Source organism: Aethalodelphis obliquidens, unplaced genomic scaffold, assembly GCF_003676395.1.
Source record: "Aethalodelphis obliquidens isolate GAN/ISIS:26980383/991018 unplaced genomic scaffold, ASM367639v1 scaffold3, whole genome shotgun sequence".
Taxonomy (NCBI): Eukaryota; Metazoa; Chordata; class Mammalia; order Artiodactyla; family Delphinidae; genus Aethalodelphis; species Aethalodelphis obliquidens.
In genome coordinates this window covers 81,305,531-81,327,708 of record NW_020837947.1, presented here as the reverse complement: position 1 = coordinate 81,327,708, position 22,178 = coordinate 81,305,531, and the positions used below count along the sequence as shown (strand labels likewise).

At 41.2% G+C, this 22,178-nt stretch overlaps 1 protein-coding gene across 15 annotated transcripts in view; it reads left to right on the top strand.

The window, feature by feature from the left end:
• The window catches only part of FAM135A (family with sequence similarity 135 member A), a 123,622-nt gene that overhangs the window by 35,978 nt on the left and 65,466 nt on the right, over positions 1 to 22,178 (top strand). The window lies entirely within an intron of this gene.

The following is a 22,178-nucleotide window of genomic DNA, read 5'->3' as shown; positions in this document are numbered from 1 at the left end:
AGTTTGAAATCAAGAAGTGTGATGCCTCCAGCTTTGTTCTTTCATTCTCAAGATTGCTCTGGCTATTCAGGAACTTTTGTGGTCTCGTACAAATCTTAGGATAATTTTTTCTGTTTCTGTGAAAAATACCATTGGAATTTTGATAGAGATTATATTGAATTTGTAGATCACTTCAGGTAGTATGGATATTTTAGCAATATTCATTCTTCCAATCCAAGAACACAGGTTATCTTTCCATTTATTTGTGTCTTCTTCAGTTTCTTTCCCCAGTGTCTTATAGTTTTCAGTGTACAGGTCTTTCATCTCCTCTGGTTAAATTTGTTCCTAAGTATTTTATTGCTCTTCATGCTATTGTAAATGGGATTTTCTTCTTGATTTCTCTTTCAAGCAGTCCATTGTTAGTGTATAGAAATGCAACTGATTTTTATATGTAGATTCTGTGTCCTGCAACTTTATTAAATTCATTGATTAATTCTAACAGCTTTTTGGTGGAGACTTTAGGGTTTTTATGTATAAGATCATGTCATCTGCATACAGAGATGATTTTAATTCTTCCTTTAAATTCTTTAATTTAATTAAAGAATTTAATTCTTCCTATTTGGATGCCTTTAATTTCCTTTTTTTGCCAGTTTGTTGTGGCTAGGACTTCTAGTACTGTGTTGAACAGGAGTGGTAAGAGTGGGCATCCTTTTCTTGTTCCTGACTTGAGAGGAACACTTTGAACTTTTTACCACTGAGGATTTGTTAGCTGTGGGCTTGTCATAAATGGCCTTTATTATGTTGAGGTACATTCCTTCTGTACCTAATTTATTGAGAGTTTTTATCATGAAAGTATGTTGAGTTTTGTCAAATTATTTTTCTGCATCTGTTGAGATGATCATATGATTCTTATCCTTCATTTAATCCTTCATTTATCTTCATTTCGTTAATGTGGTATATCACGTTCATTGATTTGCATATGTCAAACCATCCTTGCATCCCAGGGATAAATCCCACTTGATCATAGTGTTTGATCCTTTTAATGTGCTCTTGAATTTGGTTTGCTAGTATTTTGTTGAGGATTTTTGCATCTATGTTCATCAGAGCTATGGTACACAAAGATATCAACACTTTTACAAATGCAGTGGTGCTGAATGAACTGTGAGACGTGCTGCTTTTCCTGCCCAAGACCATCCCCAGCTTGGCTACCTTTTATGTGTGTCATGTTCCACAGCTTCTGAACCATCCTCTGAAACCTCCCTGGGAATGTAAATCTGGCATCCCAATTGTATTTCCTGCCAGTATACCCTAGAGTAGCCTATGGTGTTGAATGTTTAAGTTTGTATGAAAATTATAGAGAATAATGGTTGATGGAATGTCATGACTTATTAGAGGTTCACAGATATAGTAGATCCAAAATAATGTTCAGGTGAGTTTCCTCACCAGCAATCTGAAAAACAAAGAGCAAAGAAAGGCAGCCAGTTTATTCCAATCTAAGAGGTATTGGTTCCTTTCTCTTTTTATGTTTTTCCTCCCCCAAGATTTGTTTCATTTTAAAATGATATTTAAGAGTTCCTGGAGTATGTGTACCTTTTTAGTATTAGTAAATTTGTTAGGAAAAAGTATCCTTCCAAAATTTTTCTGCCTCCAGAAATTACTCCTATGTATTTGGCTGACTTTGTTTTAATAAATATATATCACTGATTTCTAGACTCATCCTTGCTAACAACATAAACATGTTTAAGTCTCTTTTCGCTTCTGTTCCTTAACAGTTCACGTTTCCTTCCAAGGGCTTGAATTTTCTCTGTACTTTTTGTTACATACCCTATTTTTCTTCTAATTTAGATTTTTTTTTTTTTTTTTTTTTTTTTTTTTTACGCGGGCCTCTCACTGTTGTGGCCTCTCCCGTTGCGGAGCACAGGCTCCGGACGCGCAGGCTCAGAGGCCATGGCTCATGGGCCCAGCTGCTCCGTGGCATGTGGGATCTTCCCAGACCGGGGCACGAACCCACGTCCCCTACATCGGCAGGCGGACTCTCAACCACTGCGCCACCAGGGAAGCCCTCTAATTTAGATTTGTGCTTCCATCTCAAGACCTTTTCTTTCCAGCTCTATATTTTACCATATATCTTACACCAGGTGAATATTTCTGGAAAACTTTTAAGAAGAAGAGAAAAAAATGATGATTTTGTCTGTGAGTTGCAGTAGGCAGGTTAGATGGTTTGGGAATTAGATGGTGTTATACAGCTTATTGCAACATGTTTAAATTATTTCCAGCACAAGATTGTGCTGACAATAAAGATGTTAAAAAAAAAAAAAAAAAAGATTGTGCTGACAGTGAGAGGCTTGAGTCAGGACATAGCTGTCATCTTATAATAACATCAGTCATGAGAGACAGTGAGTATTTATGGGGCTGTTGAAAACGGAATAACAACAGTGCATTCAGAGATTTCTACAACAGAGAAGTCATTGCCGGTTCTGGGAAGCTGGCTCCAGTTTGAAATGTTAGAAGACTATGTACAATTTTGATAAAAAGTCAAGAACAACTCGCCATTTCTAATAGTGATAGTAGTTTTTAAAAAGAAACGTATACTGTTTTATTTGATTTTTCGTATCTATCCATCCCTTTTCTCTGAAAAAAATATTTTTATGCAAATAATACCAGCAAAGAGTTAAAAGATCCATTAGTTCAGAAAGATTAGTAGTGAAAACCATAGCTCCTTCTCTGGATTCACCCGCTTTTAACTGTTTCTGTAGCCCTGATGGTTCCCCTACATGGACATTCCACGTCCTGTGACAATTTATGTCACACCACTTCCTCCCTCTCTCCCTATTTTTTAAGAGGTACCATTATTCTCACATTTCTCTTTGATCATTACTGGAGCTTCAAATGAAATATTTAAAGCTCTGTTTCTTATTTCAGCACATATGACAGACCCCTCATTTTCTAAAGTAAGGATATAAACAATCTTACCTCTTTTTTCAAATTTTCTCTTTCCCTCCACTTCCCAACCTGTTGGACATATCCTTTGTTTTATATTATCAAGATTGCTAACATTCATATTCGGATTTGTAACTGTAGTTAAATCTTGTGTTTTTTGTCTATGGATTTATTCCAAATGTTGAAAACAAGTAAACAGCATTTCCATTTCCATCGTAACACAAGAGGAAAAGGGTTTATAAAATTGAAATGACTATCCAACATAAAGAAGGAGGATCTTAAGTTTCTGGCAAGACAAGGCAAATCTAGTTCTCGTTTTGATATTGATCTGGGTCACCTATGAAATCGAGATAGCTATAGGTATATCTTAGGTATTTTAGTAGTTGTAGAGTCAAAGGTGCAGCTTTGTTGTGGTTAACAAAGTAATTCCTTGGAATCAGGATACCAGCTTCCTTTTATGTTACCTTGGAAAACTCAACCTCTGTGAGCTTCAGTTTCTTATCTGTGAAATGTGTAACCTGCTTTACAATAAGTGAAAGTTCATAGCAAACTGTAAAGGGCCATATACATGTAGGATATTGTTATTGGGCTTCTAGTAATACAAGAAAGAATAAGAAGCAGTCAAGTTTGACTCATTTACTATGCCATTTGTGAACCATTTAATGTTGTAAAGAGCTGAAACTTACATTATTAATTGGATGTTTTCCTATGATTTATGTAATTCTTTTATGCAACATAGTAATTAAGCACATAGGATAACATCTCATGTTAATAAGTAAATCTAAATTTTTTTAAAAACATCAATAAAACCATTTCTTGGACAAGAAGCATGAACCAGGATGACCAAGGGCAAGAGGGGAAAACCGAAGGGAGGAAGAGACCTCAGGAAAGTCCCTGGACTTTATAACTTATTACAGAAATCTGGGTACCTGGGCTTCCATTTCTATTCATATAAAGCTCGTGTAATCTGCACAGAGTATTTGAATTTAGACATAACTAGTTTCAAGTCTTGTTCTGCTGTTTACTAGCTTTATGGTCTTAAACAAATTATTCAGTTTCTCTGAGCCTTTCCTAATCAGTGAAATGGAAATAATCCCTGTTTCACAGTGTGTTTTTTGAAAATTAAGTGAGAAAATTGGGTCAAGAGGCCCATTGTAGTGCTCAGTAAATAGTGGGTACTTTGTCCTGGCTTCCCATCCTATCTTAACTGCCGTAGATGTTAAAGAGCTGCAATAAGGTGACCTCTAGGATCTCAGCACCCGCTTGATGTAAGGACAGTCTCGGAAGAGGGAGCTACTGGAGCCGTTTGTGTGCCTCTCCCTTCTCCGTGTTTAAGGGTTGGCCTTGCTTGTACACAGGAGAGCTGATTGGTATGGTCTGCCCTCTTCAGCACCTTCTCTGGGTCTTTTCTTCCTCAGTGAGACAGCTCTTCCCCTCTAGTGTGGGGTTCTGTAGTGAGTGTAAGAGTGAACTGCAGGTATGTCTTTGAACTAGTTTATCAGTGTGGCATAGAAGACCAAGCACAGGCTTTGCAGCAAACAGCAGTGGCATTTATTTCCTGGACAACTTAGTTACGTTATCAGAGGCTTGGTATCTATAAAATGGATATGTTAATCCCTGCCCTATAAGATTGCCTAAAGGATTCATAACAATATCCGTAAAGCACAGTGCCTGGCACATAGTTAGTGCTCTATAGATGGTAGCTAGTAGTAGTAGTGAGAAGCAATAAGTAAGTAATAAGTAGTCATTAAAAGTCAGCTATTGTTCCTTTTTTCTTGAATAAATTTGGCATTTTTATTGAATAATGTAACACTGTATAAATTTAACATTGTGTACAATGTATTACTTTGATACATTTGTATATTGTACTTTGATTGCCATTGTAGTGATATTTATCACATTACCTAATTATAGTACAGTATTGTTGTCTTTATTCATTATGCTATGCATTAGATCTCTATGACTTATTTATACTATACTCATTGCAAGCTCATACCCTTAAGCTACATCAGTGTTATCTTCCCACTCCCCCATACAAGGGGATGGCGGGGGTGGGAAGATAAGATTGTTCTTATTTTACTCTCTGTTCGTTATGAGTTTGGCTTTTTTTTAGGATTCCACATATAAATGATACCATACGTACTGTCTTTCTCTAACTTACTTCATTTAGCATAATGTGCTCAAGATCCATCCATATTTTCGCAAATGGCAGGATGTCCTCCTTTCTTGTGGCTGAATAATATTCCATTGTGTATATATACACCACACCTTTTTTATCCTTTCATCTGTTGATGGGCATTGAGATTGTTTCCACATCTTGGGTATTGTGAATGATGCTGCAGTAAACACAGGAGTGCATATATCTCTTCAAAATCCCATTTCCGTTGCCTTTGGGTATACCCAGAAGTGGAATTGCTGGACTGTATGGCAGATCTAGTTTTAGTTTTTTGTTTTCCACAGTGGTCAGACCAACTTACACTCCCACCAACATCGTGTGAGGGTTCCCTTTTCTCCACACCCTCGCCAGCACTGTTGTCTCTTTTCTTCTTGAGGAGGGTCATTCTGGCAGGTGTGAGGTGATAGGTAATTGTGGGTTTGTTTTGCATTTCCCTGATGATTAGCCTTGCTGAGCATCTTTTTATGTGACTGTTGGCCATTTTAGTGTCCTCTTTGGGAAAAAAAATCTATTTAGTTCTTCTGTAAGACTGCTGTTTATGGGGAGAAAGAAAGAGAAATTGCCCAAAATTCAAGCAATAATATGCAGGGAAAGTCTTATTACTAAAAAAGTATATTCTCCACTTCGATAAAAGCCTCACAACTAGATAAACATTTGGACTAATAAGAAGTCAAACCTGGTTGAACCAAAAAGAAATTTCCAGCTATTTGTGTTTGACCAGGGTTTTTCTAAGGCTGTCTATTCTGGGTAAGATTCCTTGTGCATATTTGTATTGCATTCTTTTTCCTACCTACCACCACCCAGTGCTTTTATACTGGTGGTAGTGGTTAAAAGAAGAAGGGGGCTTCCCTGGTGACACAGTGGTTAAGAATCCACCTGCCAATGCAGGGAACATGGGTTCAAGCCCTGGCTGGAAAGATCCCACATGAGGTGGAGCAACTAAGCCCATGCACCACAACTACTGAGCCCGCGTGCCTAGAGCCCAGGCTCTGCAACAAGAGAAGCCACCGCAATGAGAAGCCTGCGCACCGCAGTGAAGAGTAGCCCCTGCTCGCCGCAACTAGAGAAAGCCCGTGAGCAGCAACGAAGACCCAACACAGCCAAAAAATAAAATAATAAATAAATACATACATACATAAATTCTAAAAAAAAAAAAGAAAAGAAAAGAAAAAGGGGGGGACTTCCCAGGTGGCGCAGTGCTTAAGAATCGCCTGCCAATGCAGGGGACACGGGTTCAAGCCCTGGTCTGGGAAGATCCCACGTGCCACGGAGCAACTAAGCCCGTGTGCCACAACTACTGAGCCTGCGCTCTAGAGCCCACGAGCCACAACTACTGAGCCCGCGAGCCACAACTGCTGAAGCCCACATGCCTAGAGCCCGTGCTCCACAACAAGAGAAGCCACTGCAATGAGAAGCCCGCGCACACAACGAAGAGTAGCTACCCCTCGCCGCAACTAGAGAAAGCCTGCATGCAGCAGCTAAGACCCAATGCAGCCATAAATTAAAATTAATTAATTAATTGATTAAAAAATAAATAAAAGAAAAAGGGAAGTCTGGAAATAGGGTCTAGGTATCAGGAAGAGTTGGCCCAGGTGCTTTGCCTTGGCAGTGGCTAACTGGCCACTTGTAATGAAGCGTCAGTATTTTGCAGTGCTGCTAGAAGAACGATCTCTTTCTCCCCTGTTAGTTGTTTCCTTAAGCTCTGCCCAGACACCAACCTTTCAGGGCCTTCCTTTGACAGACACTGAAATGTTGTGATAGATTTTTCTGAATTGTGAAGATTTTTCATGACTTGACCCCCATCCTACATGTCTGACTTTATTTCCCACCATTGTCCCTGTGGATTCTCTGGAACAAATTCGCTGGGCTCTAACCTCCCTCCTATTCTGTGCACATTCCTCCCCTCATTGTCTCCTTTGTTAGCCCGTAGATGCCTCCCATAGGCACTGAGGAGTTTCCTCTGCCATGTTGTCATAGCGCTTTCTATAGACTTCTTTCAGCTCTTAGCATCTTAACACATTTTTTCCAATTCAGAAATGGAATTCTAATGCAAACAAACAGCAAGAATCATTAAAGAAAAATGCTTTTAAAAATGAGGCAAGTTTAAAGAAATATATAGCTAGAGACAATTCATATTATGTCACTAATTCATTACTGTTATCAGGAACTGAATAATTTCAACAACTGTGAATGGAAAAATCACCAGAAAGTTAGCTCTTGCAATAAACTCTTGCATAGATTATGAAACTTGAGTCCATTTGGCATCACAAGCCTCCACTTCCTTTCCCTGGATTCAGCGGCTTCCTTCTGTCACTGCCATTTGTGGTCTTTTTACCTGGCTGAAGAGACAGTAATAATTACAGTGCCATTTGCTTTGGCCTCCGGAAATAAGGAATTAGGAGATTATCACATTGTACTGCAATTATTTGCTTGAATGTTTCTATCCAAACTAGACTGGGAACTCTGAAAACAAGGACAGTGTTCTCATTTATGTTCATATCTCTTAGTTCTCGTTATTTTAGCGGCAAATTATGGTTGAATGAATGCTCACTTGTGCACAGAATAAATGAGAGATACCAATGCTAGCTGTTTAACCAAAAGAAATGGAAATGCAGAAAGATGGTGATAGGAATAAAATCTAAATTATCATGATTTAATGGAAGTATTTGTAGGCCTCTACCACAAGTCTCTCAAAGTGTAGGTTTGATGTTTGGGTTAGCAGATGACTGATAGGCAAAGTGAAAATAGAGTCATTTCAACAAGGAAATAGGGCACTAAATTAAGAAGTTAGATGAAAGTTCAGTTCTTCAATAGATACTTGCTGAGTGCCTATTATGTGTAAGACATGGTCCTCACTCGTAAATCAAAGCAATGAAACGTGTTTATGTGGTTCCTAACCTCATGGATGGAGGTTATCATCAAATAAGTGTTAAAAAGCAGGGAGGCTTTCCGACTCAAGACAATAAACTGAGTACACACATATGTCTTGGTCTTCTTGTTTCCAAGACTCCTCAGTAATAGCAATGAAGGAGTGTAAGAAGGAATAACAAAAATATTTCAGTGAATTTTGAAAGACAGAAAACAGAAGTAGGAGCTGAACTACCTTTTCGGGATACTTTCCCTGCAAGCGTGCAGATGGGAATAGCAGATGAAGGAAAGTGAGAGGCGGGCCTGAAAACAGGGATAAATTAAAGGTCTGTAATCAGGACAGCTGGGCACCCCAGGCCCAAGTACAGAATGTCAGGAAATTAATGTTAACCTTAGGACGAAAACCTCAAGGCTTCTCTCTAAATAAATTGCCATGGGTTACTAACACTCCAGAGTAAAGCACTCTTTTTTTTTTTTTTTTGGTAAAAAACACGTAACATGAAATTTCCTCTCTTAACAAACTTTTAAGTGTTAAGTGTTGCTAACTGTATGCACATTGTTGTTTGACAAACTCTGTACGTTGAACATGGTGTACCGAGGACTCCTCATTTACCCCAGCTCCTGGCCCCTAGCAACCACTCTTGTACTTACCGCTTCCGTGAGTGCCGATGTGAGATCCCTCGTGTAGGTAGAATCACGCAGCATTCGTCTGACCTATTGCACTTAGCATAAGTCCTCATGGTTCATCCATGTGGTAGCGTATGACAGGATTTCCCTCTTTTTTTAAAAAAAATTTATTTATTTATTTATTATTTATTTTTGGTTGCATTGGGTCGGTTGCTGTGCACGAGCTTTCTCTAGTTGCGGTGAGCAGGGGCTACTCTTCTTTGCTGTGTGTGGGCTTCTCATTGTGGTGGCTTCTCGTTGCAGAGCACGGGCTCTAGGCATGCAGGCTTCAATAGCTGTGGCTCATGGGCTTAGTTGCTCCGTGGCATGTGGGATCTTCCCGGACCAGGGCTCGAACCCATGTCCCCTGCATTGGCAGGCAGGTTCTTAACCACTGCGCCACCAGGGAAGCCCACCTCCTTTTTTAAGGCTGAAAATATTCCATCTTATATCTCATTTTCTTTATCCATTCATCCGCTGATGGACTTTATGCTTCCATGAACAGCACAGTGCAGATATATGTCTTCAATACCCTGTTTTCAAATCTTTTGTATAAATATCCAGAAGTGGGATTGCTGGATCATATGGTAGTTTTCTTTTAATTTTTTGAGGAACCTCCATACTGCTTTCCATGGTAGCTACATCATTTACATTCCCACCAGCAGTGCACACAAGTTCCAATTTCTCCACAAGTGCTGACCGTGTACCTAATACCATATGAAGTAAGAAATAAATGAAGTTTCTTTTTTTTTTAATTTTTTAATTTAATTTTATTTATTTTTTTGTACAGCAGGTTCTTATTAGTCATCCATTTTATACACACAGTGTATACATGTCAATCCCAATCTCCCAATTCAGCACATCACCACCACCACCACCACCCCGCCGCTTTCCCCGCTTGGTGTCCATACGTCTGTTCTCTACATCTGTGTCTCAACTTCTGCCCTGCAAACCGGTTCATCTGTACCATTGTTCTAGGTTCCACATATATGCGTTAATATACGATATTTGTTTTTCTCTTTCTGACTTACTTCACTCTGTATGACAGTCTCTAGATCCATCCACGTCTCAACAAATGACCCAATTTCCTTCCTTTTTATGGCTGAGTAATAATTGTATATATGTACCACATCTTCTTTATCCATTCTTCTGTTAATGGACATTTACGTTGCTTCCATGACCTGGCTATTGTAAATAGTGCTGTAGTGAACATTGGGGTGCATGTGTCTTTTTGAATTATGGTTTTCTCTGGGTATATGCCCAGTAGTGGGATTGCTGGATCATATGGTAATTCTGTTTTTAGTTTTTTAAGGAACCTCCATACTGTTCTCCATAGTGGCTGTATCAATTCACATTCCCACCAGCAATGCAAGAAGGTTCCCTTTTCTCCACACCCTCTCCACCATTTGTTGTTTGTAGATTTTCTGATGATGCCCATTCTAACTGGTGTGAGGTGATACCTCATTGTAGTTTTTTTGTTGTTGTTTTGTTTTTTTTTGCGGTACGCGAGCCTCTCACTGTTGTGGCCTCTCCCGTTGCGGAGCACAGGCTCCGGACGCGCAGGCTCAGCGGCCATGGCTCACAGGCCTAGCCAGTCCGCGGCATGTGGGATCTTCCCAGACCAGGGCACGAACCCGTGTCCCCTGCTTCGGCAGGCGGACTCTCAACCACCGTGCCACCAGGGAAGCCCCTCATTGTAGTTTTGATTTGCATTTCTCTAATAATTAGTGATGTTTAGCAGCTTTACATGTGCTCTTGGCCATCTATCTGTCTTCTTTGAAAAAATGTCTATTTAGGTCTTCTGCCCATTTTTTGATTGTGTTGTTTGTTTCTTTAATATTGAGCTGCATGATCTGTTTATATATTTTGGAGATTAATCCTTTGTCCATTGATTCATTTGCAAATATTTTCTCCCATTCTGAGGGTTGTCTTTTTGTCTTGTTTATGGTTTCCTTCCTTTTCAAAAGCTTTGAAGTTTCATTAGGTCCCATTTGTTTATTTTTGGTTTTATTTCCATTACTCTAGGAGGTAGATCAAAAAAGATCTTGCTGTGATTTATGTCAAAGAGTGTTCTTCCTATGTTTTCCTCTAAGAGTTTTATAGTGTCCGGTCTTACATTTAGGTCTCTAATCCATTTTGAGTTTATTTTTGTGTATGGTGTTAGGGAGTGTTCTAATTTCATTCTTTTACATGTAGCTGTCCAGTTTTCCCAGCAACACTTATTGAAGAGACTGTCTTTTCTCCATGGTATATCCTTGCCTCCTTTGTCATAGATTAGTTGACCATAGGTGCGTGGGTTTATCTCTGGGCTTTCTATCTTGTTCCATTGACCTATGTTTCTGCTTTTATGCCAGTACCATATTGTCTTGATTACTGTAGCTTTGTCGTATAGTCTGAAGTCAGGGAGTCTGATTCCTCCTGCTCCATTTTTTTCCCTCAAGACTGCTTTGGCTATTCTGGGTCTTTTGTGTCTCCAGACAAATTTTAAGATTTTTTTGTTCTAGTTCTGTGAAAAATGCCATTAGTAATTTGATAGGGATTGCATTGAATCTGTAGATTGCTTTGGGTAGTATAGTCATTTTCACAATATTGATTCTTCCAATCCAAGAACATGGTATATCTCTCCATCTGTTGGTATCATCTTTAATTTCTTTCATCAGTGTCTTATAGTTTTCTGCATACAGCTCTTTTGCCTCCCTAGGTGGGTTTCTTCCTAGGTATTTTATTCTTTTTGTTGCAGTGGTAAATGGGAGTGTTTCCTAAATTTCTCTTTCAGATTTTTCATCATTAGTGTATAGGAATGAAAGAGATTTCTGTGCATTTATTTTGTATCCTGCAATTTTACCAAATTCATTGATTAGCTCTAGTAGTTTTCTGGTGGCATTTTTAGGATTCTCTATATATAGTATCATGTCATCTGCAAACAGTGACAGTTTTACCTTTTCTTTTCCAATTTGTATTCCTTTTATTTCTTTTTCTTCTCTGGTTGCTAGTCTGCTGGCTAGGACTTCCAAAACTATGTTGAATAATAGTGGTGAGCGCAGACATCCCTGTCTTGTTCCTGATCTTAGAGGAAATGCTTTCAGTTTTTCACCATTGAGAATTATATTTGCTGTGGGTTTGTTATATATGGCCTTTATTATGTTGAGGTAGGTTCCCTCTATGCCCACTTTCTGTACAGTTTTTATCATAAATGGGTGTTGACTTTTGTCAAAAGCTTTTTCTGCATCTATTGAGATGATCATATGGTTTTTATTCTTCAGTTTGTTAATATGGTGTATCACATTGATTGATTTGCGTATACTAAAGAATCCTTGCATCCCTGGGATAAATCCCAGTTGATCATGGTGTATGATCCTTTTAATGTGTTGTTGGATTCTGTTTGCTAGTATTTTGTTGAGGATTTTTGCATCTGTATTCATCAGTGATATTGATCTGTAATTTTCTTTTTTTGTAGTATCTTTGTCTGGTTTTGGTATCAGGGTGATGGTGGCCTCATAGAATGAGTTGGGAGTGTTCCTTCCTCCCCAGTTGTATGGAAGAGTTTGAGAAGGATGGGTGTCTGCTCTTCTCTAAATGTTTGACAGAATTCACCTGTGAAGCCATCTGGTCCTGGACTTTGTTGGAAGATTTTTAATCACAGTTTCAATTTCATTACTTGTGATTGGTCTGTTCATATTTTCTATTCCTTGCTGGTTCAGTCTTGGAAGTTTATACCTTTCTAAGAATTTGTCCATTTCTTCCAGGTTGTCCATTTTATTGGCATAGAGTTGCTTGTAGTAGTCTCTTAGGATGCTTTGTATTTCTGTGGTGTCTGTTGTAACTTCTCCTTTTTCGTTTCTAATTCTAATTTTATTGATTTGAGTCCTCTCCCTCTTTTTCTTGATGCGTCTGGCTGATGGTTTATCAATTTTGTTTATCTTCTCAAAGAGCCAGCTTTTAGTTTTATTGATCTTTGCTATTGTCTTCTTTGTTTCTATTTCATTTATTTCTGCTCTGATCTTTATGATTTCTTTCCTTCTGCTAATTTTGGGTTTTGTTTGTTCTTATTTCTCTAGTTCCTTTAGGTGTAAGGTTAGATTGTTTATTTGAGATTTTTCTTGTTTCTTGAGGTATAGCTATAGTCTTCCCTCTTAGAACTGCTTTTGCTGCATTCCATAGGTTTTGGATCGTCGTGTTTTCATTGTCATTTGTCTCTAGGCATTTTTGATTTCCTCTTTGATTTCTGCAGTGATGACTTGGTTATTTAGTAACGTATTGTTTAGCCTCCATGTGTTTGTGTTTTTTACGTTTTTTCCCTGTAATTCATTTCTAATCTCATAGCGTTGTGGTCAGAAAAGATGCTTGATATGATTTCAATTTTCTTAAATTTACTGAGGTTTGATTTGTGACCCAAGGTGTGATCTATCCTGGAGAATGTTTCGTGCGCACCTGAGAAGAAAGTGTAATCTGCTGTTTTTGGATGGAATGTCCTATAAATATCAATTCAATCTATCTGGTCTATTGTGTCATTTAAGGCTTCTGTTTCCTTATTTATTTTCATTTTGGTTGATCTGTCCATTGGTGTAAGTGAGGTGTTAACGTCCCCCACTATTATTGTGTTACTGTCGATTTCCTATTTTATAGCTGTTAGCAGTTGCTAACAAGAAGTTTCTGCTCCTTCCTCCTGAAATTCTCCTCCCTTCCGTCTTCTTTTGATTAACTTTTTCATGGTATTTCAACTCAAATGCTGTATTGTCACCAAAGCCTTTCCTGACTCTGCAGACGTAGTTCACCCTCATCTTATGAGATGCTACAGCACTCTGTCCTTCTCTGTCACACTTAGTGCAGATGGAATTTACAGAATTAGATGAGGGCAGGGAAGGTGGTTTTTTGGTTTGTTTTGGTTTGGTCTGGTCTACTTAGCTTAGAACAATGCATGACATAGGTAATGCAATAAGCATTTAAAATTTTATTGTGAAATGTATCAGACATTTTTGAAGATAATGTAAAACATTATTTTATTAAGTGATAAAATAAACTCCCAGGTACCAACCCTTCATTTAAGAAACAGAATATTATTAGTACCATAAAAGCGCCCTGTGTAATCCTCCTGACTTTTGTATTAATCATTCTTTAGTTTTGCTTATAGTTTCATTACCTATGAGTATATGCCAAGGACGTGTCTGGTTGAGTTTGGAAAAACTGAGTAGCAAGCACAAGTTCAGCTGTGGGGGAAAGCTGCTGCCATGAGAAAGCTGAGCAGTCCCTGGGTTATGGTGTGCTTCTGTGCACTGAAACGTTTCAGGATCCCTGAGGGGAGTTAATGGGCAAGGTCAGGAGTGACTGTGTGAATCCACACTTCCAAGCCATAGTATGATGGAATATTTTGTGAGTTCACACATCCAGGGCTCCTGCCAGGGTCATAGTGTGATGGAGTATTGTGTGAACTCACACACCCAGGGCTCCCGCCAAGGTCGTAGTGTGATGGAGTATTGTGTGAACTCACACATCCAGGGCTCCTGCCAAGGTCGCGGCATGGTGGAGTATTAGATAGCCAATGTGTGGAATAGGCTGGTTTACATCTACACGTACCGTTCAGTTTTCCTTCCTTCAACTCTTAGGAGTAGGGCAAAGCAGAAAACCTCTATGAGGGGAGAAGACTGCCCTCATGTGATCTAGGCTACAGGGCAGACACTTGCTTAGTGCACCCTCAAGCAAATCAAGTGCTGAAAGGAATCTGGCCAGGCTTTTAATCTGCCCTTAGGTTAAAAAATGGCCCCATGGCAGCACAGGTCTTTCAGATGATAGACCTCGGTGTAGCTGTGGGTTGAGCACACTGATCCAATCTCGGTCAGTCACCTCTGTATCTAAGACAGAGGACCTCTTTGGAACCTTCCTTCCTGTCTTCCTAGGGATTCCCTGTACCTTCCTTGTGCATTGGATCTTGTTTCCTAACACCTATTTTGTCTCTTGGTTTACTCTCTCATTTTGGTGGAGCCTATTCTCTATTATCTTGTTGGGGAAAGTGGTGTAGGAAATAAATATCTCTGAAACCTTTAGTGTCTAAAAATGTCTTTATTCTGCTCTTACACTTGTTTAGCTAAGTATGGAATTCTAGGTTGGAACTCTTTCCTTCAGAATTTTGAGAATATTGCTCCATTGGCTTTTGGGTTGCAGCCTTGCTGTTGAGAGTTTCAAAGCTTTTCTGGTTGCTAGTTCTTTATATGTGATCCTTTTCCCCTTTCAAGAATCTTGTAGAATCTTCTCTTTGTTTTGGCTGCCCTAATGGCACACGATGATGTACCTCTGGTCTCTCAGTACTCATTGGGCCCTTTTCCTCTGGAAGCAGATGTACTTCAGTTCTGGGAAATTTTCTTAGTTTGTCAATCATTTTCTCCCATTTGTCTTCTCTGTTCGTTCTTTATGGAACTTCTGTCATTTAGATGGTGGATCATCTTCACTGGTTCTCTTAATTTTTAGTTTTTTTCCTCTCCTTTTTTTCCATTTATTCCTCTTTGCTGTATTTATTAGGTTATTTCTTCAGCCGTAACTGCTTTTTTGAGCTTTTTGCTTTTCTTTATCTCTTTTTTTTGTCTATCTCTCTTTCTCCTTCCTGTCTCCCCTCCTTTTCCTCACTCCGTCTCATTCCATTTTTTCTTTTAAAATTCAAGTGCTCTTTTGTTCTATGACTGTTCCTTTGTTATAGCAACATTTTCCTTTTTAAACATTTATTGTATTGAAGTATAGTTGATTTAGAATGTGTTAATTTCTGCTGTACAGCGAAGTGACTCAGCTATACACATATATACATTCTTTTTATATTCTTTTCCATTATGGTTTATCACAGGATATTGAATATAGCTCCCTGTGCTATACAGTAGGACCTTGTTGTTTATCTATCCTATATATACTAGTTTGCATCTGCTAATTGCAAACTCCCAATCCATTCTTCCCCCACCCCCACCCCCAGTTATAGCAACATTTTCTTATTTCATGAATGTGATTTTTTTTCTTTAAGAACAATACTGATAGATTTTTAAGTTTTATTTCTCTCTACAAGTTGCTTTTTCTCTGTTTTGGTTTCTAACTTGCATGTTAGAAGCTTTCTTCAGGTGTCTGATAGTCGTCAGTTATCTGCACGTGACTGAAAGGAGGCTGATTGGACGTTCAGAGGGCACACATGGGACTTGTGTCTTCGAGTGTCACATTAGGGTGATGTTGGTGAGCTGATTGCTAGGAATCTGTGAAGTTGGTATCTGAGATCTTATCTAATAAAATAGATTTACATAACAGATCTATTATAGACATTTTGGCCTGGTCAGATTCCCCGTGTCAAGAACTGTGAAGAAGCTGAGATTTTACGCTACATGTTGTTGAAAGTAGCTCTCCATGGTTTCTCAGTTTCCGTACATCTAGTGAGCAAGGACACTGAGAGGCTTTTGTTCCAGACCATCTTTTTAAGGATGTTGCTGTAGTGAAGAGCTTTGGGAGGTGTAGGTAGTGTCTCTGTCTGGAGCAGAAGGTGGATTTGTTTACTGTCCAGTATGACAGAGATACCGTCTCCCTCCAGTTCAAAGGTTAGACAGGTTTTCTTATACCTCCTTAAAAAAGATCAAGGTTTCCTAAGCTTAGAGTTCTTCAACTGTGACCCAAACCCTATGCGTGCGTGGTATCCACCTGTGTCACCCTGTGTGACTTGGGGGAGTGAGAAGAAGGGCAACCGAGGTGAACTTGAAACTCTGACCCCAGAGTCTCGTGTCTCTTGCCAGCATCCATGACACTGTGGCCAGCTAGCTTACTGGCTTGCAAATAGGGTTAGATCTTACGCTCTTTACAGTTCTTGAAATGCCAGGGAAGACTCTAGCCTGTTTCCTTCCTGGAGAGTAAGACTTCTTTAACTGCCAGCATTCTGGGAACCCAGTAGAGGAAGAGCTCTGTGCACCTCGGCGTTCAGTGTTCAGAACGCCTCTGCTTATACCTTCGTGCTCTCAGCTTTGCCAGGTGACTTCCCATTCAGAGGACCTCTGTTCTGTCATCTCTGGGGAGCAAACCTCCAGACTCCTCAGGTGAAGGAGGCCTGTAGCAGGGAGAGGACGTGGGGTTCTGGTCCTTGCTGAGAGGTCCCCTTCTCAATGAAGCATTGCCTGACTTTTCTGTTTAAGACCGCTATCCTTCTCACCCTCTTTCCTCTCTTTATCTTTCTGCATAGCACTTACTACCTTCAGACGTACTGTATCATTTTTCTTATTTACTGTCTTTATTCTCTATCACCCTTCCCACTGGTATGTAAGCTCCAAAAGGTCAGAGATTTTTATCTCTTTAATTTTACTCTTTATCTCTAACACCTAGAAAGTGTCTATTATGTGCCTATTTATAGACTATCTGTTATAATATAGCTGTTGTCATAGCTATTCAGTAAATATTTGTTGACTGGGTGGGTGAATGAACGACTGGAGGAACTTGCACAGCTTTTGCCCTTGGCTTCTGGTTTGAGAATAAAACTTGATAAGTTTATTTTCTTTAAGTCATTGGTACATCTTTTTAAAAGCTTTAAATATTGATGTTAATTGAGGGCATAGGTGACTCTCACAGCAGGTTAATTATTGTCATTGCAAAGCAATTTAGGATAATTTGTTTTGTGTACAATTTCTTATCATGTGGTTTAGAATCCTGTTTTGGGAACTCCTAACTGCAGTGTTCTTTGTTTCTGTTAGAGCATTTCTATCACTCTCAGTCAGTAAATACTGGATATGCGTAGTTTGTAGGTAGAGCTAACGGGATTTGCTAAGGACTGGACGTGGGGCATAGAAAACAGAAAGGTTAATAAAGATTGAATTTGGGGGTTTCCCTGGTGGCACAGTGGTTAAGAATCCGCCTGCCAATGCAGGGGACACGGGTTCGAGCCCTGGTCCAGGAAGATCCCACATGCCGCGGAGCAGCTAAGCCCATGTGCCACAACTACTGAGCCTGCGCTCTAGAGCCTGCAAGCCACAACTACTGAGCCCACGCACCACAACTACTGAAGCCCACGCACCTAGAGCTCGTGCTCTGCAACAAGAGAAGCCACCGCAATGAGAAGCATGCACACCACAGCGAAGAGTAGCCCCCGCTCGCTGCAACTAGAGAAAGCCTGCACGCAGCAACAAAGACCCAATGCAGACAAAAATAAATAAATCAATCTGTGACCCTGTTTAAAAAAAAACACAAAAAGATTGAATTCGGGCTAATAAGTGGCAGAGCCTGAATTTCAACCAGAATCTGCCCTTAACCACTATGCTGGGCTTCCCTGGTGGTTCAGTGGTTAAGAATCCACCTGCCAATGCAGGGGACACGGGTTTGAGCCCTGGTCCTGGAAGATCCCACATGCCAGGGAGTAACTAAGCCTGTGCTCCACAACTACTGAAGCCCGTGCGCCTATAGCCTGCAAGCCACAACTACTAAGCCCACATGCCCCAACTACTGAAGTCCGCGTGCCTAGAGCCCATGCTCCACAACAAGAGAAGCCACCACAAAGAGAAGCCTGCACACCAGAACGAAGAGTAGCCCCCGCTCGCCACAACTAGAGAAAGCCCATGCGCAGCAACAAAGACCCAATGCAGCCAAAAATAAAGAAAATAAATTTAAAAACAAAAAACAAAAAACCCCCACTATGCTATGCTTCTTCTTGAATAAGAAAAACACAGCAAAGAAAATGATTACAAGGGCGTGGCCTGTTTGGTGGGGGCAAAGCCAGGAGAGTGAGACGTCCAAGGAGCCAAGTAACCTGGTTATGTTTATCTTCTTTTGAAATAAGAGCCAAACTGCTCAGTTGAGGCTGAAGGCTAGGTTTGAGCAGAGAAAATATCCTATGAAACAGTGATCTAGGAATGTGGGGAGGGAATGGATTCAGAAAACCTGGTGTGATTGCTCGGCAGCACTGAAGGCCTGTTCAAGCTTAGTGATCGTGGATTCAAAGTCCGGTCCGTCAGAAGAGCTGTGTGTTCTTCCCAGCTCCATTCACCTCGTGCATACAAGTGTGGGTTAGGCAGAGAGCTAGGTTTACAAAGGTTGAGATTTCTGCGGGCAGAGATGACAGAGCAAGAGTAGTATGTGTGTCCTTAACAGGACGTGTGCAAGGGTGAGTGACAATGTGAACCGTGGAGGTTAAGGTGGGTCAGGAGGGAAGTGGGCACTTGAGGGGAAGCAGGGGGCGATGAAGAGGAAGTAGCATCCCGCGCGGTCAGAGGGTCGTTGAGCTGGTGGCCTTAGAGGGAGTGGGCTGGAGAGAAAGGCGGGCGTGTGAGGGGGTGTCGATTGGAATTTAAATTACACAAGGATCGCGGTCGTTGGCCACGTAAAGGTCCAGGGTTCGAGGCAGGAGTGGGAGCCAGGAGGGCTGCAAGGCTAGAGCCCTGAGGGTCGGGAGGGAAGGCGTTGGGGAGGTTTCTCACCCACAGTGATGGCTGCAGTCGTTCGGGAGGAAGTTAACCTTGAGTTAAGAGATACAGCCTTCAAGAAGTAAGGGCTTCCAGGGCTCTGTAGGGACTGCAGACAGAAGCAAAGTGCCAAGTGGTGCTGTGTGGTGACGTGGCATTCAGAGGCAGTGGAGGTGGCCATAGAGAGGAGACACAGAGGCTGTCTGCAAGCACTGGCGGGCAGCGCAGGAGCTGCAGGCCGGGCGGGAGGAGGAATGCGGAAGAGCTGGAGCCTCACCGGCGCTCTCTGAGGTGGCAGATTCTGACTTTGCATTACCTGGGCGCGTTAAAAAATTTACTTTCCATTGAGGAAAATTTCTTCCTCTTCTCTGTAAGTTACAGAAGTTAAGTTTCTGATACTTGATTTCCCTTCATATATGCATGAAGGGAAAAGTTGTAAGTACGATACAAAGAACTTTCTTCCTGGACTGTTTAAGAGTAATTTGCCAACACGGTGCTCCATTATCCCCAAACACTTTAGTAGTGGGTATTTCCTCCAAACAAGAGTATTGTCCTACATAACCCAATGAAATCATCAAATTACAAAGCTAACATTGATACATTACTGCCACTTTATCCTCAGACCCACTGAAGTTTTGCTAGTTTTCCCCATAAAGTCCTTTGCAGCAAATGATCCAGTTCAGAATCATGCCTTATAATAAGTGCTATGCCTCTTCAGTCCCCTTCGTTCTGCAATAGTTCCTCGGTCTGTCCTTGAGTCTCATGACCGTAACGCCTTTGAAGACTGGAACCCCGATAATTTGTAGAATGTCCTTCAGTTCTCATTGGTCTGTGATTTCCTCATGGTGTGTGACAGACAGGACTATCTCAGGAGCAGTGCTGTGCTCATCTCATGTATCTCACTAGGTAACACATGACTTCTGTGTGTCCCATTAATGTGATGTTAACTTGCATCATTTAAGTCTCTGTCAGACTTCACTGTAAAGTCACTCTTTTTCCCTTCAAACTTCTGGTGTGTATGTATGTATTTATATCAGTGTGGATTTATGAATTTCTCTATTATTCAGTGCATGTTAATCCATTTCTGTCATCATTTACTTTGACGCTCAGTTTATCCCCGCTGTGACCAGGGAAACCTCTTCAAGCTGGCTTCTCTGCCCTTTTGATGTGCCCCCTCATTCTCCTAGCACTTACTTGCTTTCTGGTATGAAAAGATGGTCCAGATGGATCTTGTCCTGTGTGTGCCCCAGCTCTGGAGTCAACCATTTCTGCAAAGCCTTGGTTCTTCTTCGTGGAGAATTGTATTAGAAACCAGTACTGGGGGCTGTGTTCTCAGGCCCTGTGAGTGGACAGAGCTCATGAGTACATGTATATACGTATATATTTACCCATACACGAATACATTTACATGTATTCATGTAAATGTATTTACATCTGTTTTTACACCTGTTTTTCCTTATCTAAACATGTAGTAAAAACCACGAGTTCACATGAGTATTTCTACTTTTAGTCCAGTTTAGTCCAAAACCGCAGGATTCGTTTTATCTCCTTTCCATCTGTGGACCTTCTTTCCCTGAAAGGTCTCAGTAGGGCACCTGGCTCTCCTGACCCTTGGTGTGTTTTCTCACTTGATCAGCCCCTTCCATAACCAGCTCCTGTCAGTGCCTCCCTCCCTCACGATGCATCCGCCCACCTCTCGGGCTTCAGCACCTCCTGCAGCCCACGTCCCTGTGCGACACCCTCCTCACCCCACCCGGACTTGCTCAGCCCTCCTGCCAGGAGCTCCTCCTGCAGGGATATTCTCCTCCCCTCACTTGGGCTCCATTGCAGTGTATCGGGCTTCTGCCCACACCCACCTTCACCCCCCGAGAGAAGTTTCTCTCCTCCTTTTGGGACTCTGGCACCCTGTACCAGGCTGCCTCTCTGCCAGGACCCCCTCCTCCCCCACAGTCTTAGGTCCCCTCCCATGCAGTTGCCCCCTCATCTTGCTTGGGCTCCCAGTACCTTGTTCTACCTGGATTTCCCTCAGCACCTGCACAGGCTCAGACCTCAGGCCACCCCAGCAGGGACACCCACCTTACTCCAGGTGGACTCTGGTATCTCACTCTGGGCTCCCTGCCCACGGAGATGCCCACTGTGCATAGTCTCTAGATTAAACATCTCCAGGTTCTTTCCCATCATGTTATTTCTGGAGGATTGAGTAATAAGACAGCAAGTGGGCTGTTGGGATGACCTGACACCCAACAGCCCAGAGGTGGACCACACTTTGCAGGTAAAGGACACAGTTTTCCGTGATACTGCTCTCACCTCAGATCCCAGCTGCAACTTGAGGATCCATAGGCTACCCTTGCTTCTGATCACATGGCTACAAACTGGGAGTTACTAATTACCCGCTCAGGTTCAGTAATTCACGAGAACAACTCACAGAACTCAGGAAAGCACTCTGCTTATTATTAAAGTTTTGTTATAGCAAAGGGATACAAATCAGAGCCATCCAAAAGAACAGGTGCACAGCGCCAGGTCTGGGAGGGTCCCAGATTTGTGAAGTCCATTGTCATCCCCCCAAGGGGTCAGGATGCATTACCCACCCAGAAAAATCTATGTATTACAATGTAGAGAGTATCACCAACCAGAGAAGCCACCCCAAGCCTCAGTGTCCAGAGTTTTTATTGGTGTTTCATTACATAGATGTGGTTGATTGAATCATCACCCACATGGCTCAGTCTCCAGCCCCCTTCCCTGCCCTGAAGGTTGGGCTTACAGCATGTGGCTCAAAACCCCAAATTTCCAATCACATGGTTGGTCTCACTGGTGTGGCCAGCCCCCGTCCTGAGTCATCTCCTTACCGTAAACTGTCTGGGCCACCATGAATAACAGAGACACTCCTGTCATTGGGAAATTCTAAGGATTTAGAGGCTAACTCTCAGGAATTAGGGACAAAAACCAACCAAATTCTTTATTCCAAGAGTTTAGAGTTTAGTTTACTTCCCAGGAAGCAGGACAAAAGCCAACCAGATTCTTCACTAGGCAGCTATGGAAAACTAAATTGCTTTCTTCTGTGGTATACAGATCAACTGTTCAGTCTTAAAATATCTACCTTGAGATTTCTCATTTACTTTCTCAGATTAAGTTGTATAAGAGTTCTGTAATGG